Below are 19566 nucleotides of genomic sequence, written 5' to 3'. Positions count from 1 at the left end.
GAGTCAGACATGCTAGCCTGCTGCAACACACAACCAGGGTCTGAACCACGTCCCCAAAGCTGCAGACTTAGCTGAAAATGGCTCAGCAAGTACTCCTGTCTCCAGCACCCAGACACCCAGCTCTCAGTGGGATCCAAACCCCAAATGAATCCGTTTTACTCCGTATAAAGCTTATACAGGGTAAACTCATAAATTGTCTGCCCTCTAGAACACTGATAGAGAGAGATGCGCAGCTGTTTGCTCCCCAACTTACTCTGGGTTGGTTAATTAATAAACAAAAGTGATTTTATTAAGTATAAAAAAGTAGGATTTACGTGGTTTCAAGTTATAACAGACTGATAAAGTAAGTTACCAACCAAAATAAAACAAAACAAGCAAGTCTAAGTCTAATACATTTAAGAAATTGAATACAGGTAAATCTCACCCTCAGTGATGTTCCAATAAGCTTCTTTTACAAACTAGTTTCAGAGGGGTAGCCGTGTTAGTCTGTATCAGTAAAAACAGCGAGGAGTCCTTGTGACACCTTAGAGACTAACACATTTATTTGGGCATCTGATGAAGTGGTTTATAGCCCACGAAAACTTATGTCCAAATAAATCTGTTAGTCTCTAAGTTGCCATAAGGACTCCTCATTTTCACAGACTAGATGACTTCTTGGTCTGGGCCCAATCCTTCCCCTGGTACAGTTCTTGTTGGTTCCAGCTCAGGTGGTAACTAGAGGATTTCTCATGACTGTAGCCCCCTTTGTTCTCTTCTACCCCCTTTTATAGCTTTGGCACAAGGTGGGAATCTTTTGTCTCTCTGGTTCTCACTCCTCCTAAATGGAAAAGCACCAGGTTTAAAATGGATTCCAGTATCATGTGACATGGTCACATGTCCTGTGAAAGCCCTAGTCTCCATTCTTCCAGGGCTGCTTGGTATACCTCCTGAAGGTTTGCCGGTAAACAGAGCCATTTACAGGTAACTGATTCTGAAGCACCCTTAGTGGCTTCCACTTAACATGTTTACAACGATAATACAAGATTATATCTTATTCTCCTGACTCCGGAGAGAAATAATACATGCAAATAAATGGAATGAACACACTCAGTAGATCATAAGCTTTGTAATGATACCCGACAAGAGAACTTTTGCATAAAGCATATTCCAGTTACATTATATTTACACTCATAAGCATATTTCCATAAACATATGGAGTGCAACATCACAGTGCTCAATGCATTAGTGCCACTATCTCAAACAATAAAGGTTTCATATGGTTATTATGGACCTTCATTTGACTATATGCTTCATGGATAAAATCCTACTGAGTTCAGATCAGTGGGTCTGTGCTGATAACTTTCTGAAAGGGTGGCCATCGCCTGTGTATTGTAACTCTGCATGCAAATTGTCAAATAATGAAGGGGAACTTCAGTGCCAGGTTTCAGTTGTAATGCTAATTAAGCATGGAGTTTGTAATGAAAATGCAAAACAGGTTTGAACATAGCAATTCTGTCAGATGTTGTTTTGGTAATGATTAGAGAACAAATTGTGATCCTATGTCTTAGAAGTTTCATGGTGGCATGTCATGTCTGAGGTGGATTAGCATAGAAAGGAAGCAAATTTCCCCTTTAAAAAAAAACAACAAAGGAAAATTGTGACAAGTTGAAAGATCCCTAGAGGTTTGAAAAAGGGGTAGCAATAAAAATACAATAAGCCTGAAGAAACTCTGTGGTACTTTTTCACCTATTATAATTGTGACATTTTCAACACTATGAGCAAGTTTCTGTCAGCACTTTCTTTATATCATCAATCATTATCATCAGAGGTTTAAATTTCCCCATAAGGATTCAGTCTGAGGTGAATTTAGCACACATTACAGAGTCTATACTTACTTGCAAGTTTTTCTTAGGGCCTCTGCACCAGACTGTTTTGTAGGTTCTGAAAACCAAACATCCAGCTCATTTCCCATTCTGTATGGAGTAGGGGATGATGCCAGCTGGTGAAAACTGAGAGAAATTGCATGGAGTTTTCTTCCTCTCTTACCCTTTTTTTGTGTGCCTTTTTAATTGATGAAGCAGCGTGACCTATGCTGTGTGTAAGTAAAAAGATTCCTCCTTCATCAGCGCATACAGAAACTGGTCATATCATAGCTTGTGGTAGTTTGTGTCAAAGCCATTTCCCATCTATCTTGGTACTTTACATGGCCCTCATCACCGTAATAGTGGAGTGCCTCCTAACAAATGAAAGACCACCACCAATTCTCCCCTTCCCTTGTTGATTGGCAGAAGTAGATTGAAAAGTAGCAGCACTTGTTTTTATTATAATTCAGCTTATAGTAAAAAAAGACTGAGTTACAATAGTAAAGCCATATTGGGTGGGATTTTCAAAAGTGCTCAGCAGCCCTGACCTAACTCTTCCCCCACTGAAATCAGCGATAAAGCTTCCATATGGACTTCAGTGGGAGCAGAGTGAGGCCAAAGTTGAGTTCTTCTGAAATTCCCACCCATCATCTTTAGCTAAATCTCATTTAGTGGGAAATATTGAGGTCTGGAAACCTAGAGAATTCAAATGATGGAATGAGTAGTTTTATAACTCAATAGTGACTTGTGTTAGAGATCAGGGCCAACTGAATTTTTACCACACTAAACTACAGATTACCTTTTTATATCCAGACTGTCATAGGGCACTGCATGCCAGCACACCCCCTTGTGGGCACTCTTGGTTCTAGAGGTGCATTGCATGCAGCAGCTCCTCAGGTTCTTTCAATCAATTACCTAGCTTAGGTTGGTTCAGAACATGTACCTTCTTTGTGGGGCTGATTGGATGAGCCTTTCTACAAAATGTAGTCCACTTCATCAGTCATGCCCACTCTGAGTCTTCATTGGCTCTCTTGCCCCTTCCTGTGCTTGGGTTTCATGCTAAATAGTCACTTCCTCTTAAAACAAGAGGTCCCAGTTCTCCTCACTGGAGCTGGATTGTAATTTAGGCTAGTAGTAGGGTCTTAGCCAGCTTCTCTTTCAGCTAGACTCTTTTCCCCAATGAGTTCTCAGGCTCAGAAGGTTTGGAGAATCGGTGAGGCGAGGCAAGGCAGGGGCTGGGTGCAGGGCAGGGAACAAGCAGGCACAAGAGCTATCACAGCTGTGGGGAGATGTTTTGAGCAGGCACTAACCTGCTGTTGCAGCTGGGCTTAAGAGCCAGTCTGTTGATCCTTCCAAATGATCAGGTGACATAGTCGATCAGGTGACATAGTCAATCAGGTAACCTACTACAAGCCAGGTGCACTGGTATTTTGCCTGGAGACTGGCTATGCTGTGGGTCCTGATTTCTGTCAGGATCCTAATTCAAAACTGTTCAAAGTGCACTCACTGCTAGTGGCAGTACCAGGTTTACAGTGGCACCAATGGCACCATCCCCACACTTGGAAGGGGCCCATAATGACTACATGGGAGTCCACAGAAAGTTAATTTGGCCCTGGCCACAGCCTGGCAATGTGAAGAGTCAGCAACTTCTCAGCACCTGCTGACATTCAGCAGCCCAGGTAGTGCAGTGCACAGACACAACAGGGACTGGGTGTTGCAGGGTATGACGGGAGTCGTAGTTCACTGCATTCAGCTGGGGCCATTGGACCTGCCCCACCAACTGCACTACTACTCCCAGAATGCACTGCACCATGCTGCGAGCCACCCCAGTTGAAGCAGATGGTAGCAGAGTGGACCAAAAACAAATCTAAAACAAAGAAATTATGCATGGAGAGGGTTCCTGGTGCTGGGGGTGCTGATCCCACTGTGCCCTTTTTTCCTGTGGAGCATGGGGTGGGCATAGGTGCCAACTTCTCCTGGCACCAGTGGGTGCTTATGCCCCCTGGCTCTGCCTGGATTCCACCCCTGCCCCACCTGCATTCCAACCCCTTCCCCAAATTCCCTGCCCCAGTTCCACCCCCTCCCTGCCCCTATTGGACTCCTTCCCCAAATCCCCACCATGGCCCTGCCTCTTCCCTGATTGTACTGCATTCCTGCTCCTTCCCCTCCCTCCCACAGCTTGTTACACCATGAAACAGCTGTTTGCGGTGGCAAGTGCTGGGAGGAGAAGCGGTGACAGTGCATTCAGGGGAGGAGGTGGAGGTGAGCTGGAGCAGGGGGACACGGTGGGGAGCTGCCAGTGGGTGCAGAGCACCCACCAATTTTTCCCCATGGGTACTCCAGCCCTGGAGCACCCACGGAGTTGGCACCTATAGGGGTGGGGGCTCCTGACTTGCCCCCAGCCCCCAAGTCTCCCCTGCTCTCCTAGGGCAGTGGGGAGCCAGGGACAGCAGCGGTGCTGTGAGTCTCAATGTGCACCTCCACCCCTGGTGACCTTGATGCCCGGCTGCAGACTCCTGGGAACTGTCTCAATCCTGCAGTTTTGCGCCAGGTGTGTGTCCCCCCTCAGCCACCATCGGGGCCCAGTGCAGAAAAGGCTGATTGTCTGTGTCCTTCAGTGGTGGTGGGGATGGTGACAGCAGAGCTGAGCAGTGCTGGTTGCCACACCCCCTGCCGGTGGGAATGCCCAGAAACTTCCCCCCATAGTCTGGGGAGGAGATGGAGTAGAGCACGGTTTGGAAGGAAGGGGCAGTTGTGGGGTAAGTCCAGGTGCGACAGGGGAGCTGGCAGTGACTCCATGTGGGGGGAGAAGCAGGATGTTAAAATTGAGGGTTAGGTTGGGGAGCAGCAGACAGGAGGGAGGTGACAGCCCTGGCACAAAATGGGGCAGGGGGAGGCTAGGCAGTAGCAGGGAGACTGAGGAGAGCCAGAGTGTGAAGGTGGGGGTTAACTCTGTGTGCAGGTGGGGTAGCAGGAGGGACAGGGAGAGCCCAGGTGTGAAGATTAGGGTAGGGACTTGCGGCTGGGTTGTGGTAGCCTTGGTGGTAAAGAAACTATCTGTGTGTATCTGTCTCAGTGGCCCTTTCTCCCTGCAAAAGATGGACACCAGCAATTTTCCTCCGCGCACTCCACCCCAGTAACTTTACTGTTTCATTTGAAGTCGTGAGGGAGAGGGAGAAATAGGCTAAAGAAACTAACTTTAAAAAGTTTTGTAAACATTATTGTACTAAAGTAGAAAATCCTGCCTTCAAAAAATGTATTTATGAAACATAACTTTGGGTGAAGGTAGTGGTGGTGGTGGTGGGGAGATGCAGCTGCAACTCCACTATCTGGTACACCTGAGCATAATTTGGCTCATAAATGTGCTAATTAAGCACTTGTGTTCAGGACCCTGGTGTTAAACTAACAACCACTTCCCACATATTTAACCAAATTCAAGAGTATTCTGGATATATTAATGCTAGCCCAGTTTGTTCTCTATGGAGATCTCATTCAAGTGTGGCTTCAAATATGTTGTTTTGTTTTTGAATAAATGTTTTCATCCCTATCCTAGCAGTATTGGATATATGATTATTAGCGTAGGGACTTGAGGCTGGGTTGCACTGGGCCAACACTCAGAAAGGGCCCATGACAACTCCATGGGAGCCGTATGGCTTTGGGCCCACAAAAGATTAATCTGGTCCTGGCTAGTGGCACCTCCTCTTGGTCACTCTGAGGATTAGCTTTAGCTAGGCATTATGCCCTCCTCTAGTGGTGTCTTCCCTATCATCCTCTCATCACATAGACCCCTCTCACTCCAGGAACCACAGTTTCTTCTTCATGACTCAGCTCTCCGGAAAGGTCACTACATAGTTCCCCCTTTCAGGAACATAACTAAGTCTTTCCAGAACAAATCAAGCAGTCCACTGTTCTCTGCCTCGTTGGTGCTACATCCCCAGTGGCCCACCCTCTACTCCAGGTTCCAACTCAAGGCCCTCTGGTCAGCAGCCAAGCCCTGCACTGTCCTACCTTGCTACTTTCTCCTGCGCCTTTCCTAACTTTCTGGCTTCCTCCCTCTCTGAGTTTGCCAATCTCCCAACTCCCTCCTCTCAGGGAGTGACTGCAGCCTGCCTTCCTGCTGCCCCCTACTTTTGCCAGCTCCTGGGCTTCATACTGGCCACTTCTGTTCCTATCCAGCTGGGCCTGCTCCCAATCAATTCTCTGCTACCTAGCTCCTCCTCCAGGTCCAGCCTGTGGAGCTAATTTGCCACTTTAACTCTTTCAAGCTTTGTGGGGAGTGGATACCTCATCACAAAATAGAATTTGACAAATTGGAGACTGGTTTGAAATCAACAAGATGAATTTCAATACAGACAAGTGCAAAGTAGTACACTTAGGAAGAAAAAAAAGTCAAACTTGAGAAGGATCTTGAGGTTATAATGGATCACACATTGAATATGGGTCAACAATGTCATGTATTTTCTAAAAATTAATATCATGCTGGTGAGAGTTAACTAGTAATGTCATATGTACAACACTGGAAGTAACTGTTGAGACCTCAGCTGGATGCAATTTTGGACATCACACTTGAGGACAAATTGGAGAGAGTCTAGAGAAAAGCAACTAAAATGATAAAAGGGTTAGAAAACCTGACTTATGAGGAAAGGTTGGTTTTACATAAGACTGACTGACTGACTTGAGTTAGGATGCTCTTATATGTATTAACTATGTAACTAATAAATACTTTTGTTAAATTACTAGCAATGAATTGTTATTATGACTAGTAGATTGCTTGAATATAAAACAATACATGCTACCGGAAATGAAGGAAGTGATACAAAGACTTGGAAGAAGTTTTGTTTTGTTTTTTAAAAAAAATGAGGTAAAAGTTACTCAGAAATGAAAAACAAGTTTGAATGAAATAAGATGGCTCAAGTATGTGTTCCCACATTCCTAAATATATTGGAAAATGCTGCAGAAAACTGGAAAAGGTTTAAACAAGAATTTGCTTTATTTTTGAGGGTAGTTGGATCTATTTATAAGGAAGATGAAGAAAAGGTTGCCATGTTTTTGAATAGTGTAGGCTCTTAAGCAATTTCATTATATAATTCATTTGAGCTTAATATTTGAGAATGAGTTAACTATGAGTCTGTATTTTTTTTTAAAAATGAGGGATGCTGTTTACCAAAAAGAAATAAAACATTCGAAAGATTGCAGTTTCACTCAAGAAATCAAGGTAAGGAAGAGACTTCTGAATAATTTTTAAACAGATCTAAAGACAAGAAGTCAGATATGTAATTTCCAGAATCTGAGTCAATGGTAGGAAATCAAATTGTGATGAATAGGTCAAACTTGTCATATCTGCAAGAAATAGAATCATTTTTGCAGAAGTTTGTAAACAGAGAAGTCTGACAAAACTTAGAAATATCGATTTAGTTCAAAATTTAAAAGTTTCAGAGATGATACCAAAAAAGGAATATAGAGCTGACATTACAGATGAAGAAAATTTGTGTCTGGTTATTGTGAAACAGTCACTTTGAAAAGGAGAATTAGACAGTTACTCTATCTACTAATGGAATATTTATTTTGTATGTAATAGATACAGGTGCACAAGCTAATATAATTTTAGAAGATATTATAAAATATCTAAAAATAAAACCTGTAATAAGAGAAAAAATGAATATTAATTTGAAGTCTGATAGTGATGAAAAAAAATCCTGTTATGGGTATTTGTGAATTTCAGGTCCTAGTTAAAGATAATTTAGAAAATGTAACACTTCTAGTAGTTAAGGGACAAAGTATTTCTATTTTAGGTTTAGAAACATGTTTAGCACTAAATCTAATTGGTAGAATTCAGACAAATCAGGATTCCAAAACCCTGGAAACAGAACGTAAATTTACAGAGTTATTCACTGGCTTTGGTAAATTGGAGATGATGCATAAAATGGAGTTAAATGAAACAAAGAAACTAGTTATACATGCAAGTAAAAAAATACCTTAGCTTTAAGAAATAGAGTGTAAAAGGAATTGGAGAAGTGTGGAAGAGCCAACTGAGTGGGTAAATTAATTAGCAATAGTAGAAAAGAAAGATGGATCTTTACATTTGTTTAGAGCCAAAAGACTTATATAAGTATGTTAAATGAGAACATCTTAAAATATATATCAAAGAAGAAATATTTGGACAAAATATTTTGTCCCATGACATTTCTTCTTTAGATGCTTCTAATAGATTTCGGCAAATATGATAGGAGTAAGAAAGTCAATTACTGTGTATAATTAACACATTTCTTGGATGTTACTATTTTAAAATATTGCCATTTGGATTATGTTCAGTTCCAGAGGTATTTCATAGAGCAATACAAAAGATTTTTGAAAATATAGATGGCACACAGGTGTACATAGATGATATAATAATATGGGGAAGAACTGTAGAAGAGCATGATAACCAAGCTGGGAGGGGTTGCAAGTGCTTTGGAGGATAGGATTAAAATTTAAAATAACCTGGACAAAATGGAGAAATGGTCCGAATTAAATAGGATGAAAGTCAATAAGAACAAATGCAAAGTACTCCACTCAGGAAGGAACAATCAGTTGCACACATACAAAATGGGAAATAGCTGCCTAGGAAGGAGTACTGTGGAAAGCGATCTGGTGGTGATAGTGGATCACAAGCTAAATATGGGTCAACAGTGTAAAGCTGTTGCAAAAAAAGCAAACATCATTCTGGGATATATTAGCAGGAGTGTTGTAACCAAGATACGATAAGTAATTCTTCTGCTCTACTCCGCTCTGATTAGGCCTCAACTGGAGTATTAGGTCCAGTGCTGAGCGCCACATTTCAGGAAGGATTTGGAAAGAATCCAGAGTAGAGCGACAAAAATGATTAAAGGTCTTGCAAACATGACCTATGAAGGAAGCTTGAAAAAATTGGGTTTGTTTAGTCTGGAAAAGAGAAGACTGAGGGGGGACATGATAACAGTTTTCAAGTACGTAAAAGGTTGTTACAAGAAGGAGGGAGAAAATAGGACAAGAAGCAATGGGCTTAAATTGCAGTAAGGGCAGTTTAGGTTGGACACTAGGAAAAACTTTCTAACTCTCAAGGTAGTTAAGCACTGGCATAAATAGCCTAGGGAGGTTTTGGAATATCCATCATTGGAGATTTTTAAGAGCAGGTTAGACAAACACCTATTGGGGATGGTCTAGATAATACTTAGTCCTGCCATGAGTGCAGGGGGCTGGACTAGATGACTTCTCAAAGTCCCTTCCAGTCCTATGATTCTATCATTTAAAATTAATTAAAGCATTATTTAGACCAAAACAAGCAGGATTGAAATTTAACAAAAATAAATATAAATTTAGTGTGTAAGAATTAATGTTTCTAGGAGAAAAAGTGATTAGTCCGGAATTACAGATTCATTCACGGTGAATACAAGCCATTGGTAAGATTGCTTACCCAAAAGATAAGGAGTCATTACAGAAACTTTGGGATATGGTTAATTTTGTACGAAAATACACATATAACCTAGCCAAAAACAAAAAACAAATTGAAGGGCTTTACTCTGTAAAAATAATCAATAGAAATGAGACTGTCAGCATCTACAAGAATTTCCAAGTAAGCTAAGGAACTAACAAAAACAGTTCCAGTATTAAAACTGTTTGATAATAACCGACTTACAAAATCATCTTCATTTGCATCCAAAGAAGGCCTTGGAGCAGTTCTGTTACAAAAGAATGGTGATCTATGGAAACTAATTGCTTATGCACCTATAGCTAAATCGAAAACAGAATATCAGTGTGCTCAACTATAAAAAGAGGCTTTGGCATCAGTTTTTGCATGCAGAACATTTCATATTTATGGTAGATCTCTACTGGCAGAAACAGATCATAAACCATTAGTTACTATTTCAAAAAGGAATATGACAAACACACCACCTCAGTTACAAGGATTTTGTTTTCAATTGTATTTATATGATTTTAAATTAGAATATCAGCCAGTCAAATCATGAATTGCTGCTGATATTCTTTCTAGAGCTTATGAGTCTAGAGCTTCAATGCAACTGAAGAAGATGATGGGGTAGTACATGTAGATGTACTTAAAAATTGTTTTATATATCAGAAAGAATATGGGCAAAAATTGTACAAGCAACTAGACAGGGTATAGTCCTAACTATAAGGTTATTTAAGCTCTGGAATAGGCTTCCAAGGAAGGTTTTGGAGTCCCCATCATTGGGAGTTTTTAAGAATGGATTAGGCAAATACCTACATGGTCAAGGCATATGTGGTCCTGCCTTTGTGCAGGAAGCTGGACTAGATGATCTCTTGAGGTTCTTTCCCACCCTACATTTCTATGACTCTATGAAACTTTAACTGATTCAGGAATGTCCCAAATCTGATGTATGTAGATTTAATAATATTATCCATTAGTACTTAAATGTAGTAAACCATCACATCTTTACTAAAAGTTCCAGTTAGAGCTTTAGTGCAGAGAAATCCCTTAACTTATCATTGATATTTTTGTACACTTGTAGTACATTGTTGTAAATTTATAATTTTATTTGAAACCGAGTAAAAGTATTTAGAAGAGGTTTTTATTGAAGAGACGATGATCTCCAATGAGCTATTACAAATGGAATGTGGTGAAGAACCTGCTCTCAATATTTCTTAAAAAAAAATTTTCATTTGCAGAATGTTTGTTTATTTTGATATTGAATATTCAGAATATAAACCTGAGTTGTGATGTAAATTTAGTTTCTTGCAGATTTCCAGTTAGTTAAATTAACTTAATCACTAATTAATGGGGAAGACTCACTAGAACATCACATGTGTGCAGGAGTATTATACTTTACAGCAGATGGTGTGGTACTGCTATTGCATCTTGTCACAGACAGATAGAACTGTGGGAATAGCGGATTTTTCAGTTTACTGGCAACTCTGAAAAATTGCTAAAATCATTTTGGGTATAACTAAAAATTAATTTAAGACTTTCCATGACTCAGAGTGGAAAAAAAAATCTGATCAAATGAAATGTTTCAATTTCAAGAATTTTTAAATGTTTGATTTTAAAAATAAATAAATACAGTTTTGATACAAAACAATTTTCAGATTGAAACCATTTTGTTTCTAAAATACTGAAATCAAGTGTTTTGAATTTTTGATTTTTTCTCCCTGACGAAAACCATTTAGTGAAACCCACATGAATTCAAAAAAGTTTCAGTGTCTCTAAAATTTTGCCCACTTCTACCCAGGGCCGGCTCCAGGCACCAGCCCAGCAAGCAGGTGCTTGGGGTGGCCACAGCGAAGGGGCGGCAACTCGGGCTCTTCAGCAGCAATTCAGCGGTGGGTCCGTCAGTCCCTCTCGGAGGGAGGGACCTGCCACCGAATTGCCACTGAAGAAGAAAGCAGCACGGTGGAGCTACCACCGATCGTGATCGCGGCCTTTTTTTTTTTTCCACCGCTTGGGGCCGCAAAAATCCTGGAACTGGCCCTGCTTCTGCCTAGATATACAAAAACTTTTAGCCAAATAACAGCTGAGCAGTACACAGGACTTGACTTAACTTTTTAAGGCCAGGCTTGACAAAGCCCTGGCTGGGATGATTTAGTTGGTGTTGGTCCTGTTTTGAGCAGAGGATTGCTCTAGATGACCTCCTAAGGTCTCTTCCAACCCTAATATGCTATGAGTCTATGAACTGGTGGTTGTGCTTTTATTCACTCCTTTCTCATACTCTTTATTTATTTATTTCTATGCACTTTGCATTTGTCAGTTGTTTCTCCAAGTCTGGTTATTAAAACATAATTTTAAATGTTCACTGTCCAACTGACATGATTTGTTTTGTGTTTGTAACTGATGGTTCTCTCACAAATGAAGGGGGAGACTGTAAAATATTTTATGTATTGAAAACTAGAGGAAATTTGCGATTCTTGCTTCACTGATAAGGTGTTGGTCATACTCATGTAACTGGAATTCCAGTGAAGTGCTGAGAATACAAGCAGATGTTGGATTTCCACTTATGGCATTTGCAGAGCATGTAGCATGGGATTCCACAGGACAGAAGTTTTTGCTTTGGCTTCTACAACTACTTTAATGATGATGGTCAGTTTTGTTCCTAAAGGACATACTGAAGTGTAAAGAATTAAAAGAAGCAATACTCCTATTTAAGGGGTAGATTATGTTAGAATTCAATATTGTAACTAGTCCTAAAAAGCTTAGTAAAAACAGCATTGTTTATCAGTAAAATGTTTATAAAATTAAATAATCTGTGGTTTAGGTAATAATGACAATGCGTGAACACTGGGGAAAACTAATGGTTAAGAATAGGATCTTGCTGAAAACCAGATGAATGTCTGACCTGGGTGTCTTTGAGTATAATTCACAAAAAGTTGGGGATATTTCCCTACATTGCCAAAGCCAGATGAAACAAGGCATTCATTAGAGGCAATGCTGTCATTATCATTCTATGGACCAGATTCTATACTGTAATCCAGCCTCTTTACACCACTCCAGTAGAGCAAAGCTGCCAGAGAACAGCTGGCTCTTCCCAGCTGGCACAGAGCAGGTGTAACCGTATTTTCTTACCTCTGGCTGTTAGGATATTTTTGCTATAAAGTTTTAATTAACTATGCACATATTGCACAAGTTGTTGTGCATTAAAATAATCAGATGAAAATGCCAACCTCAGTATTCAAGATGAGCAGGGGCTTTTTAATGTTGGGTCCTCATCCTGCAAACACTTACACACCTATTCAACTTTCCTTCCTGGAGTAGTCCTAACTGAAATCACAGCAGTAAAATTAAGCGTACATTTTCAGGATCAGGGCCCTACTATTAAGAGTGGGTTGCTGTTGGTTATTCATAAAATATGGCATACAAATGGAATATGAACACCAGAGCTGTGCAAAGCTAGTTCATGTAAACAAGGGCACTGCTTTAAAAAAATAGGGAATTCTCTAGTATGTTCTCACCAGCTTTCTGGTTGCATCATACTGGATTAATTTTCTGGGATAATAAGACAGGGGAAACATAATGAGTAAATGGCATCTCTAATTTAGTTGTTTATCGCAGTTTCAGATCTGTTCCTGCCCTGGTGCCTAATTACCATTAGAATCAGTAGGCATGAAACATAATGAGATATTGGATACTAACATTTATTGAAATATGCTTCATTATTTTCTCAGGTACTCTTACCTCTGCAACACTGCAGACTGACTATGTTTTACTGAGCAAAAGTCCCCATGGAGTAATATCACAAATACCTTATTGTTCTAAACATAGTTGAAAAGGAAGATCTAAAAATAGCTTCCATCTTTACCTGACATGACAACATTAATATTCAGTGCCTCACTCCTCAACCTCACCCAATTCTATTCTTGCCAGTGTTACTGTATGGGCTTTGTCTTCTGAAAAACTAACAGCAGTGTATTAAACAATTCTAAATGAGGTACGTTTGCCACATGCCATAAAAGAAGACATTTGCCTTGTTATTTGGAATGAGCTACTGTATAGTAATTGTTGCTGGAAACCTGAAAACCCTTTTAATATCTTTTCTCCTTAATTTTATAGTTTGTACTTCAAACATAAAATAGCACTGAAAATATATTTTGTATAAAAAATAGAAATAGGACAGCTTTTGAGTGATTTATATTATCAAGGATTCACATGAACATACCTGTAATTTCAGTTTCTCCCCTGGGAAATGTTTCCAGAAAGATGATTTAACTAGTTGACAGGCAATTATTTTTTGAAAAATGTAGACTAATTAGACAGTTCTTCTTTGTCAGATATATTCAGTAGTTTGCTCTCTACAGGAGCAGTATGCTGACAGACATATTGCCCCTTTTATAGTCTGGTACCAAGGAAAACCTATTAAAATTATAAATGTTGATATTATTTTAAAAGGCACCTTAAAACTGCAAGAATTAATGTATTTTTAATTACTTGTGGGAAAATGCTTTTAAAAAAACAAAACAAAATCCCATTCATTCTAAAAGAAATATTAATGACACCATCTATTTTTAATCATACCTATGAAATGGGAGAAAAGTCATCACTAAGTGATATTTTATTCGTATTTATAAATAAAATTATAGGGTGTATGGCACAACTGAGGATTTGACAGGAAAATTCCTATTACAGTAAGGTATGCTCATATGAGTACTAATACCACATGGGTATAGACAGCTGAGCATTGAGGAAATGAGGAGGGCGAAAATTCAGGGATTGCATTAATAAATAAAGGAAACCCTGAATTTGGAACAGAAGCTCACTTACCTCACTTTTACAAATTTGTTATGGTACAAAATTAGTTATGGAAAAATCATGGAGCAGGTCCTCAAAGAATCAAATCTGAAGCACCTAGAGGAGAGGAAAGTGATTAGGAACAGTCAGCGTGGATTCACCAAGGGCAAGTCATTCCTGACTAATCTAGCTGCCTTCTGTGATGAGATAACTGGCTCTGTGGATGAGGGGAAAGCAGTGGATATATATTATTCCTTGACTTTAGCAAAGCTTTTGATACGGTCTCCCACAGTATTCTTGCCAGCAAGTAAAAGAAGTATGGGCTGGATGAATGGACTATAAGGTGGATAGAAAGCTGGCTACATCATCGGGCTCAATGGGTAGCGATCAATGGCTCCATATCTAGTTGGCAGCCACTATCAAGCGGAGTGACCCAAGCATTTGTCCTGGGGCCGATTTTGTTCAATATCTTCATTAATGATCTGGAGAATGGCGTGGATTGCACCCTCAGAAAGTTTGCAGATGACACTAAACTGGGAGGAGTGATAGATATGCTGGAAGGTAGGGATAGCATACAGAGGAACCTAGACAAATTAGAGGATTGGGCCAAAAAAAATCTGATGAGGTTCAACAAGGACAAGTGCAGAGTACTGCACTTAGGACGGAAGAATCCCATGCACTGCTATAGACTAGGGACTGAATGGCTAGGAAGCAGTTGATGAGAAGCTGGATATGATTCAACAGTGTGCCTTCGTTGCCAAGAAGGCTAATGGCATTTGGGGCTGTTTAAGAAGGGGCATTGCCAGCAGATTGAGGGATGTGATCATTTCCCTCTATTTGACATTGGTGAGGCCTCATTTGGAGTAATGTGTCTAGTTTGGGGCCCCACACTACAAGAAGGATGTGGAAAAAATTGGAAGGAGTCTAGTGGAGGGCAACAAAAATTATTAGTGGGCTGGAGCACATGACTTATGAGGAGAGGCTGAGGGAACTGGGATTGTTTAGTCTGCAGAAGAGAAGAATGAGGGGGGATTTGATAAGTGCTTTCAACTAGCTGAAAGGTGATTCCAAAGAGGATGGATCTAGAGTGTTCTCAGTGGTAGTAGATGACAGAACAAGGAGTAATGGTCTCAAGTTGCAGTGGAGGAGGTTTAAGTTGGATATTAGGAAAAACTTTTTCACTAGGAGGGTGGTGAAGCACTGGGATGGGTTACCTAGGGAGGTGGTGGAATCTCCTTCCTCAGAGGTGTTTAAGGTCAGGCTTGACAAAACCCTGGCTGGGACGATTTAGTTGGAGATTGGTCTTGCTTTGAGAAGGGGGTTGGACTGGATGACCTCCTGAGGTCCCTTCCAACCCTGATAGTCTATGATTCTATATTCAAAAGTGACAGTTTTGTTATAAGGTTAAGACAAGTCTTCTGTTTAAACTTCAATTGTTCTACATGCTCTAAAATCTGGTATGGTTACTTGAATTCCCTTGTCATTTGGTGTCCTACATGGAGGCATGGGATATGGTCTTTGTTTCAAATTTGGGGCTATTTGTCCAAGGGGTTCCTGAGATGCAACCCCTGGAAAAAAAAACTACTTTTCTTAAAACTTGACACATTCTGATGAAGTTTTTTGCACACCGCTAGAGATCAAACCAGGGCTAAGATCATTACACCAGGTCTCTGATGATCGAGTTACCCCAACAGGGCTAACTAGCCCTTTGGAGGAAATCAAATTAAAATGGGGTTTGTGTGGATCTGGGCAGGTTGAGCCTCTCTCTTTGTCCCCATCATGTAAGATGAGATTGGCGGGCCTTGCTTCTCTGGGAGCAACTGAGCCCTGACTCCCTGTGTGTGTGCCTGGATCCTAGAGGCAGCGGTGCCGAAACAGGGCAGGCCAGGGGTCCATGGTCCCATTACTTTTTATCAGCCATACGGGCGAGCAACAGGGGGAGGGGGTGGAAAGGAGTGAGTGGGGGATGGGGTCTTGGGGGGAAGAGGCAGCATAAGGGCGGGGCCTTGGAGAAAGGAGCAGTGTGAGGGTGGGAGTTCAGGGGGAATGGGCAGCATGAGGGCAGGGCACCGGTAGCATCCCACTTTAAGAAGATTCCGTTCACCAGCTTAGAGGCTTGCCTTAGTGGATGGCTCTCTGAACCCCACTCCCTACCCTCATGTGTTCTGGGATAGTTGGAGCTCAGGCTCTCAGGGCCTGGAGCCCAGGCTCAGGCTGGAACATGGAAATCTACACAGCAATAAAACAGCCCCGCAGCCCAAGCCCTGTGAACCCAAGTCGGCATGCACAGGCCAGCTTCAGGTGTCTAGTAGCTGTGTAGAGGAGATCTGAGCCCATCTGCCAACCTTCTCCTGAGACAAGATGTGGAGAAACCCTGCCCCTCAAAGTGAGGGATCTTAAAAACAGGTATGCTCAGAGCATGCACCAAGAACACACACTGCTGTGACTGGAATAAGTAGTTGAGAACGGGCATGCTTGACACGTATCAAATTCCATGACTGGACATGGGGAACGGGAACACCCACTGACATGACTGGAGCAGTTCACACATCTCAGAGCTATTGTTTCAGGCTGTATTCTCTTTCAACTGATAACATCTCATTGAGATAAATGGGTCCCTTCACACCGCTTTGAGCCTGCTCTGTTGCTGATGGATGGGTCATGCTCCTCTGCTCCATTCTCCTTCTAGGGGCTTGTTTACACCAGGGGGTAATGCACTTTATGGGGGTATGATTTCTAAAGCATTCATTGGACTGCGTAGTTCTTTTGGTGTACACTAAAGGTTCTATGTTTCAAACAGCACTACATTAAAGCACACCAGCAGTCTGCACAGGCCAATTAATGCACATCACATTAGCGCACTTTATTAATAACCTCCCTCCCTCCATCGTATAGACAAGTTCTAGTTATAGCACAGTGCTAGCTCTGAACCCTCAGAGAATTCAGAGAAGTAGAGCCCTGCACAGATACAAAATTTATGTCAACGGATGCGGATATCCACAAATATAAATCATTATCCACCGAGCTGCAGGGCTCTACCAGGCACTGCACTGGTGAAAGCAATAGCATACCGGGCTGCTGCTCCCAGGAGCCAGTGCTCCATGCCAGCAGCCCCTTTGGTGTGGCAGTACCACCTCCCACCCACAGCTCCGCCCACTGGGGTGGTCACCAGGCTCACCGGCAGATGTTCCTGGTCATGCTAGAGTGTGCAAGTGGCTCGCATGCTCCCGGACAGGAGATGCAGACCGCTGCATGGAAGGGACCCCTCTCTGGAAGCATTCGAGCTGCTTGCACACACTAGTGTGATCAGGGACAGCTGCCAGTGAGCCTGGGACCCACCCCAGTGGGTGTGGCTGGGGATGGGGCTGCAGTCGGTACAGCCACGCTGGAGGAGCTCCCGGCGTGGGGTACTGGCTCCTGGGAACAGGGGCCTGACATGCTGCTGCTTTTGCGACTGCAGTTCCTGATATAGTCCTGCAGCTCTGCGGATACCAATATATATCAGTAGATAGCCACATCCACAGATATAAATTTCATATCCATGCAAGGCTCAACAGAGAAGAGCCACGCGAATGATTAAAGGATTAGAAAGCCTGATTTATAGGGATAGACTCAAGGAACTCAATCTATTTAGTTTAACAGAGAGGATAAGAGTTTATAAGTACCTGCGTGAGGAACAAATATTTGATAATGGGCTGTTCAGTCTAGCAGACAAATGTATAATAACATCCAATAGCTGGAAACTGAAGTTAGACCTAGAGGTCCACAGATTATATCTAAGGGATCTGCGAAAGATTAGGACTGAAAACTGACTCAGGAGAATTCAACTGTATATACAGACAATAGATTTCAAAAGGGGGCTGCACCTCCATTTGAAATTTTCAAAGGGATCCATACCTCCATTTGAAATGTTTTAGGGATCTGCAAATAAAAAATGGTTCAGAACCACCAAGTTAGACAAATTCAGACTGAAAATGATGCATAAGTCTTTAACAGTGCATGTGATTAACCATTGCAACACTTTATTGGGGGCTGTGGTGGATTCTCTATCACTGGCAATTTTTAAATCAAGCTTTTATTTCCTGGTTTTCAGAAGTTTGACTTTAGCTGAACTCGCAATTCTGCAAGAACTCAGAGCATGAGCTATCACTGGGCAACCTTAACTGCACTGACATTTTTTTTGCCATTTATTTATTATTTTACTGTAGCCTCCCACTAAAAGTCACTGTCTACATTCCTGCACCAATACTTCTATTTAAAGCAACTGGACTCTTTACAAGAGTAAAGTGAGAAAGATTTGATACAATTATTTTCTGCTGTTTCCTCATGTTTTTCAGAACATCCAATCCATTTTTCATGCCACCCCCCCTCAATACAAACAATGTAAGGGGGGTTAGCCAGCTTTCACAATGATCTGAATCAAATGTGGCTTGCCTTAGACAGCGAACCACTGATATCAATGGGACCTCCTGTGAATAAAAAGCCTAATATGGTATGTGACAGAAAATGGAGAAATAACGTATTATTACAGTTGATCCTGGAGATCCGAGCCAAGATTGGGAGCCTATTGAGATATACATACAGAGGAGAGACAATACCTTCCCCCAAAGGGTTGCGGTCAAAATAGACAAAGGGCAAGAGGGGAAACTGAGACAGGGAGGTAAAATGAATTGCCCAAGGTCATTGGTAGAGCTAAGACTAGCACCTATGTCTCCTGACTCCTAGGCCTGTAGCCTGTTCTCTAACCCATGCTGCTTCTAAAGAAACAATTCTAAACTCTATTCACAAATATTTCTGTTTCTGGCCATGTCCTGAGGTTATGTAAGACTTCCATTCCAGCACAGCGGAGCTCTACGCTGGCTTTCCTCATCCTAGGCTGAAAAGTAGGAGCCATTGTCCCCCTGCTGCACTTTAGAATGTCAGTCACATTGTGCAAGTAACCCCTTTTCCCAGAGGAATGGTCAAGATTCAGCTTTATTTCTTAATAAATATACTAGGCTAATAGGAGTTGAATGACTTAGGTTTAAGGCTGTTTACACTATAAACATACACTCAATATGCAATCACAGTCAAAAAAGCTAAGAGAATGTTAGGAATTAGGAAAGAGAGAGATAAGATAGAAAATATCATATTGCCTCTGTATACATCCATGGTACGCTCACATCTTGAATACTAAGTGCAGATGTGGTCACCCCATCTCAAAAAAAGATATAATGGATTTGGAAAAGGTACAAAAAACGGCAATAAAAATGATCAGGGGTATGGAACAGTTTTCATATGAGAAGAGATTAATAAGACTGGGACTTTTCAGTTTGGAAAAGAGATGCCTAAGGCGGGATATAATAGAGGTCTATAAAATCATGACTGATTTGGCTAAAGAAAATAAGGAAGTATTATTTACTTCTTCTCATAACACAAGAACTAGGGGTCACCCAATGAAATAAATAGGCAGCAGGTTTAAACAAACAAAGGGAAGTATTTCTTCACACAATGCACTTTCAACCTGTGGAACTC

General features: G+C 41.3%; 2 long non-coding RNA genes across 7 annotated transcripts in view; both read right to left on the bottom strand.

Annotated features, from left to right (window-relative positions):
• LOC127042920 (uncharacterized) overlaps positions 1-19566 on the bottom strand; it is a 325760-nt gene that overhangs the window by 19473 nt on the left and 286721 nt on the right. The window lies entirely within an intron of this gene.
• The window catches only part of LOC127042903 (uncharacterized), a 45321-nt gene continuing 26018 nt past the window's right edge, over positions 264-19566 (bottom strand). For all 6 annotated transcript variants that reach the window (XR_007772076.1, XR_007772074.1, XR_007772078.1 and 3 more), the window contains 4 exons: positions 14086-14169; positions 13484-13677; positions 1875-1978; positions 264-817 (listed from right to left, as the gene is read on the bottom strand). This is a non-coding gene — a long non-coding RNA (uncharacterized LOC127042903). The remainder of the gene's footprint in view (positions 818-1874; positions 1979-13483; positions 13678-14085; positions 14170-19566) is intronic.

This window comes from Gopherus flavomarginatus, chromosome 1 (assembly GCF_025201925.1).
Source record: "Gopherus flavomarginatus isolate rGopFla2 chromosome 1, rGopFla2.mat.asm, whole genome shotgun sequence".
Taxonomy (NCBI): Eukaryota; Metazoa; Chordata; order Testudines; family Testudinidae; genus Gopherus; species Gopherus flavomarginatus.
Note: the sequence above shows the minus strand (reverse complement) of the source record. Positions and strands in the feature narration are given on the sequence as shown.